The sequence below is a fragment of the Mugil cephalus genome, chromosome 12, assembly GCF_022458985.1.
Source record: "Mugil cephalus isolate CIBA_MC_2020 chromosome 12, CIBA_Mcephalus_1.1, whole genome shotgun sequence".
NCBI lineage: Eukaryota > Metazoa > Chordata > Actinopteri > Mugiliformes > Mugilidae > Mugil > Mugil cephalus.
In genome coordinates, this window is record NC_061781.1 from 15,862,327 (window position 1) to 15,869,395 (window position 7,069).

Here is a 7,069-nt window from a genome sequence, read left to right on the forward strand (position 1 = left end):
CGCCCCTATCGCTGCTGAGCCAATCACGAGGCCACATATTACACGCTGACTCTGTCAGCTTCCCCGAAATTGGCCAAGAGAGCCTATTGAGTCCCCAGGTAAAATTAAAACCTGGATTTGTCAGTTATTTTCTTCATCTATCAGTTTTGTGTACCAGCCACATTTATAAATAGCACTAAGCTGAGTTTAATATAGAACACATATAGTAAGTAGAAGGGTCCCTACTTAATCTCTTCATCAATTTGGGATCCTTGGCCTGTTTAGGAACTCAAAAAACATGAAGAACAGCACAAGGTGTTGACCTGGCCTAAACAACAAAAAAAAAAGATCTCAAACTGATTAAGCATCTGTGGGGTGCAGTGGAACAAATCTGATCCACAGAGGCTCCTCCCCTCAACCCAGGGGCCTCAAAGGCCTCCACTAACAACATCCTGCTTTCAGACACCACGGGACACCCTCAGAAGACCCATGTCCATTCTCTGATGAGTCACAACTGCTTTGGAGGCACAAGGGAGACCTACTAAATATTAGGAAGGTGGTCATAATGTTATGCTTGATTGGTGCAAGTGTTGCCTTCAGATGCAGCTGTGTTTACCATGTTCATGAGAAAAGTTCAAATGAACCCTGACTAGCTGAACTCAAATAGCTCGAAGCTGCTGTGCATTTGCGGCCAACAGACACCGGGTTAGCGCACAAAGGTCAATGATGATGAGAGTTGATGAACTCGATCAGAGCTGGTGAACTCAGGGGTGGTCCCGATGAAGATCACTGGTCTAAGCCGGAACCCGTCAGGCAAGATTTAACGAAGCGGCTGAACGAGCAACGTGAACACACAGTTAATGTTTCCCCCTTCCACTTAAAGCATCCAGTCTTTACATCTACCTCTTCTGTTGTTGTTGCTGCAATCTTCTGATTAACACCTTAATCTCTCACAATTACCCTTCCTGTAACAACTTAAAAGGGGTGGAAGAGAGTTCACCGGTTTGGAGCATGAGCTGGAGACTTGCTCCGTCTTGCCGAGTGTTAATGAGCTTTAATTGGAGTTTCATAACGCAATGTTTGAAACTAAGTTTGGAGAGTTAAATGTATCTGCTCAGGCCTGAAGGACAGACAGACCGTTGGATCGTTGGACTTAAAGGTTTAGTTTCAACGTTTTACTATGGGAGGTGTTTGTGTTGTTTTCTTTTAACTACTCTCAACACAATTATTATTAAAAGGTAAAAGGTGAGATCTTCATGCTGCTTGTTTAAGGGAGAAGGGAGAGACGGTAGCCGGCTTTCTAGATCTTTCTGAATAAAAAATGACTGGGATCGGAAGGGGCTTTTCACACACCTGTTGACTGGCGGATGATTACACCTTTGTGATTCCTTTGAGCATGACAGAGTTTGATGACTTTAAATTTCCAGCAAAAAGCAGCTAACCTCTAATTTAGACAAACTCAACACACGCGGGTGTGCAGAGGTTTGAAGCGTTTACTGCAGGTGTGAAGTATCAAGCCAGGGCGGCCGAGAGTGCTGAAAGCATGTCTTCAAGAAAATAATTTACTTTTGGGAAAAATAATGCAAGATATACAAGGGCGATAAGACAAATCCAAGCTGGAACACAAAGCGCATAGACTGAGCATCTGTACTTGAAGTGTGACATTGCTTTTTCATACTGCCGAGACTGAGGAAACATTTTGAGGCAATTTGCATTCAGCAGATGTTCTATAGTCAGCTGTTTGGCCTTCTGGGAAGAAAACACAGAAACAAAGCTAAGGAATGACCCCAAATCTGAGTTTTGGTGAAGCTAATTCTGTGCTTTTGGTTCCAAATATACAAATCCTTATCGCATCCATTGAAATTCACACAGTAATCAAATCAGTAAATAAAAATCCTTGGTGATTTTCAGGTATTTATACAAACCCGTACAGAGTAAAGCTCTTGCTCCAAGGTTTACCTCCCTCTGTTAGAAACACTATCTGTTTTTTATTAAGTCCTCGGCGGTTATACACAGGACATTCAGAGCACTTTGACTCGTCTGCCTGTGTTTTTTCTTGCAAACGATTTCGTTAACTTCTTTGCAAAGTTTCCAACTCTGCAATTTAGTAGATAGTTTCATTATGTTCCAAGAAACTTGCATGAAGGAGAAGGAAATGATTCTAAATCTGCATGCTGGTGACTTTCTAAGTTAGCTTTGCTCAGCAGTTGCCACGGGTTTATTGGTTGTTGTTAGCTGTTGCTATGATGCTCGAGGTGGTTGCCACGGCGTATCCACGCATCAGATCACAGCCAAATTAATAACATATTTCCAACGGCCTGCATAAAAGCGGTGCGTGTGCGTCGGAGAAAGGGACTTCTTGGGACTGGCTAAATCAGCTCATTTGCATATCTGAAAATGAAATGGGAGCAACTGGGAGGAAACGGAGGTACAGATCTAGTGAGGTGTTAAATTTGCATCACAGGGTGTGTTCTTGTGTTCGATCATAAGAAAGCGTGTTAGACAGAGGAACAGTTAGACAATGCTGCACCTCCAACCTTTTCCCTGAAAGATCTAAAACAAAGACTGCATTAGATATACTGGTATAATGTTGTATCATTTGTTCAATAGATTTGTTTAAGTGTCATATGTCTCGCTGACAGAAATGTTCTCACAGAACATATTTTGTGAAATATCACAGCTCAGAGCATACGCTAATTGACTGCTAAATGATGTGCTGACGGCCTCGGCAGGAAAATAAATAATGAAAAAGATTATGATAATTATGAAGTAGACAGAATCACTATGTGTTCACTGCTGACCCATAAAACAAGCTTGACAACAGGCAAGCTTTAGAGGAAAACATCTGGTAGCTGTAACGTCTGATGCTGCATGAGAGTCATTTTGTCAGCTACATAGTTTTCAGTTTGTTGCGCAAGATTGAAGAGTGGAAAGAAAGAAAGCTGCTTGTTGAAAACTGCCTTTCGGTTGCTGTCCTGAAGGGTCCCGCTAATGCAATTTAAACAGTGAGGCATTCACTGCCCAGCACTGCCAAATAACTGACATATTGAGGTTGACCTGACTTGATCCCCCCCTCGTCCCACCCTTCCACACAGCGCTGCATCCCAACTGAACCACTTTGTTGTATCATGCAGTCTCATGGAGAGAGCAGGAAAACATTGCCGGCGAATGAACTCTTCAAGTCGTGGTGGATTTTGAACATCATAGACCACACGTTGGTCCGCACATTTATTCCATTTCTAAAATGTACACTGAGCATTTTAACATCGAGCATCAAAATAAACAAATTTAACATATTTTCTATCGGTTTTCCGGGTGCAATGAGGGCCCCGTTTCAAAAACAAGAAATATTAATCACGTTTGTCCCGACTGGAGCAAGAGGCAGAACAGATGGTGTGAATGAAATGAGATTTTGTGGGCTGCAGGAACGCAGGGCTTGTGTTGCTTCACAGAGATTGTTGCAATTGAAAGAGGAGGGAAATACTTCCCAGTGAACTGTCCTTGTAATCTCAAACAGATATGATTTAATTGATTTGGAATGCCTAAAAATCAAATTAAAATTTCATAAAAAAAAAAAATCTGACTAGAAAGGCCTAATTCAAGCTCTGCAGAGAAGAGAGGCGAGAGAGAGTGTTGTTCAGAATCCAAATCAAGTAAAAAAAAAAAAAAAAAACAATGCACAAGCTAGCTTAAAGCTATAGGGCAAAACTGAATGTCAGATATATTCACGTTAAACTAACAGAAAAGTACATCTCTACGTAGAGGTTTATGCACCAGTAGCGATGTGTTTTACGTCAACGAGCAAAGACTGTTTGCCACATCTAAAAAGAAGAGTCGTTGTACAAATGAATGGAACATGCCACATGCCAAGAAAAGCTTCTGATTCTCCAGATGAAATAAAGTAATGGGAAAAGGGAGACATTACAAACTAAAAGAGAAAAAGCGTATTGATACATCCAGATCATGTGTGACCAGCCTGAAGTATACGGGTCGCATGTGAGTGATCTGATCATTTTGAGGTGGTCTTCGACATATTTAACTTCATTCCTTTGGTAGTGTGAACACACGGTGTATCTTGGGTCACATTAAGAACCTCCTAAGAGGTGTTTTGTCTCATTCATTCAGAAAAACAAAAACAAAAAACACTCAACTACAATTAGAGATGTAAGAAAAAAGCATTGTACGCGGTGTCTTTTAAAATATTCTGTCCTTGTCCTTGTAGCTTAACTAACCGGGTGGAGCCAAGTTAAGTATTTATCTATTATCCCCAGTGTCTTTATTTAACTTCATTAAAATTTTCTGACACGGCTCCAAAAAGCCCAGCACTGAACCTATATGGATGTTGCGCAGGTCTCTAAACTAATTAATGTCAGGACAAAGAACAACAATATACCATGTATCATTTTCCAGCTCCAGTGGTAGCGTTCGCTGGGAATGATTGGTTGGTGTTTATTTTCGTTGAGAGCACGAAACCGAGGTCAGATTTCTGGAGCTGACTGAAGACTCATGGAGACGGACTTCATTGCCAGGTATGACAGCAGGTACTTCAAGCTGACCACTTTCTGAACTGACCACACAGGATAGATGATAGTGCAAGTCGGGGAGGCCTCTCCACGTTGGAGACCCCTGCAAGAAGCCTGATAACCCCTGGGAGCAACACGCGATGTTTCCGGGGGTTTCCAGTACAGCCAGCGGATATCCAGATAACAGATAACGGAAATCCAGGCCAAGACTTCCTGTTCCGTGTGCCTGACATCATTTAAAGTCCTGTCTGGAGTTGAGAGACAATGTCAACAAAAAACAAGCACTGTCTACACTGTTCTGTTCTCCAAGTGAACTGAGCAGGGGAGACAAAAGTCCAGTGATGTAACTTTAAACTTAATTCATCAGTGACGGACTTAATATCTGAAACATCACATTTTCAAGAAGTGCTGAAGTGCACTAAGCTAAGAGGCTTAATGCAATCACTGCTAATCCTCTAATCTTGAGCTTTTTTTTTTTTTTTTTTTTTTTAATTTCTTGAAATAAACTCCATCACCCAGTCACGACATGACTCCCATAAGCCACTCTCATTGGCATCTGGGTATTGTGTCAATCTCGCATTTATTAATAGGCCGCTCTCTATTGTGTCACACGTTGTCCCATTAGCCAAATGACGGGAATTGTGCTCGCTGTTGTGTCGCCGCTGTCTGAATCGTGTTCGCCGTCAGCGGAGTCTATGGAAATACATATTCAGATGGTCAATGAGGCACAAGTGGAGTCATCAATCAGCGCAAAACAGCTTCTTTACTCAACTTTAGAAAAATCTAAATGCAGCCCATTAACTTGGGTGATTAATGGCAAGGGCCGCATTGTACTGCACTTAGAGATACACTCCTTAATTTGCGGTTATATTTCAAAACATCAGGAAAAAAGAAAAAAAAAAACAGTCTGGAAGGAAATATTTTTATTTAGTCTCCTCGTGTGGGGCTTTTATAAATCATAAGTACGTAAGTCGCTGAGGTTAGTAGGCACTCAAGATGCACAGCAAGTTTTAGAAAAGCAGTCAGCATAAAGCCGCCCATTAATGGGACCCAAAATGACGGAAAGCAATAGAGGCTGTGCAGCATTTGATTCAAAAGTGATTGTGCATGACTAACACCTTAATGAGCTCCACCGAGCTTCTGTATTTCTCCCCTGCAGAGATTTGTGTATCAATCTCGACCTTGAAACCGCGGGGCCGGCGCTCTTTTGTTTCTGAACATCCAGTCTCATTTTAGCTGTGACCTTCCTCTGTCCTCCCTGCAGCTGCGCCTGATGCTGGGGAGCGGACTCAGACAGGATGGACCTCCTGCTGGGAAGCAGCGGCAACACTCTGCCAAAAGATCAATTTACATCCATCAGCGATGCAAAAGATAAGGCACGAAATTAAATATTTGATCTGAGGCTCGGGCCACGAGAGGAGAGCATCTCCACTCCTTGTGTTGTTGTTTTCCCCACCGCTTGGCCTGTTACTGTTTAGAGCGATGTATGGCTCCATTATGCCAGTGAGGCTGGATTCTCTGTAAAACACATCCAGACATCCTGTTCTGTCTCTTCGCTCTCGCCAGAATGGGACTGTGTGGAGGCCAGTACAGCTCCACTCACACAGCTGGGAGGCTCTGAGAGTTTAACCGCAAATCATGGTGTTGCGGAAGTCTGTGCTCGGCAAGCGGAGAGTTTATTATCTGGGTATCCCCGCATTTCAGAATTCAAACCTAAATTACACAGCATGACAATCATTTCCATTGCGTTACGAAGAGTGATCATCCTCGAGCATCCTCAAATATGCTTTCCCAGATTCATAATGGCAGACTTTTTTTTTTTTTTTAGCGCCATTACACACTTGTGTAATGTTGTATTTGTTGGTTATTGTTGCCAGATTTCATCTCAGCTCAGCATCCAAGGACGTCAGTACATCAACAGAAGGCAAAATTATGTCTCTCCAGACATAAAAACCGTCGCCATCCGCCTCACGTGAAATCACCACCGTCCTAAACACGGTGGGAAACCGGGTCTAATAGTTATTATATCTAACAAACAGCTGCCTAGTACTTAATGAGGTATTAATGAAGCCATTGATGCATTCTGTTCTCTGGTTCGAGTCTGATGAAGCGACTAAAAAGGAAGATATTTGCTGGTCTTATGGTGCCCCCGTGTGGCCAGTTTAAATAACTGTTTCACTGGAGAGCTGAGTCACAGTTTGCTAAAACCCCATCACATTTTTGTCCTTTAAATTCTATTTTATTCCAGTGGCAGCTTCCTCAATTGGCAATGGTTAGAATTTCAACACTATCAAGGGAAACTAGCTAAAGTGAAACCGAAGATTATTCAAAGTTAGAACAAATGTTCAAAACACTGACGTCCATCCCGTCTGACCTTAAATCTTAACAAAGCTGCACCGACTGGTCTGGTGTGTTGCTCACAAATACATGAAAAAGACCCAGATTGCCTGTGATGGATGAGTGCCTACATATTTGAAGGTAGTCACGACATTGTGTTAAAACGCGCATACAATTACGTGCCTTAAATCGAAATGAATTGCTCAGATTTGACTTGAACGCTCACTGGT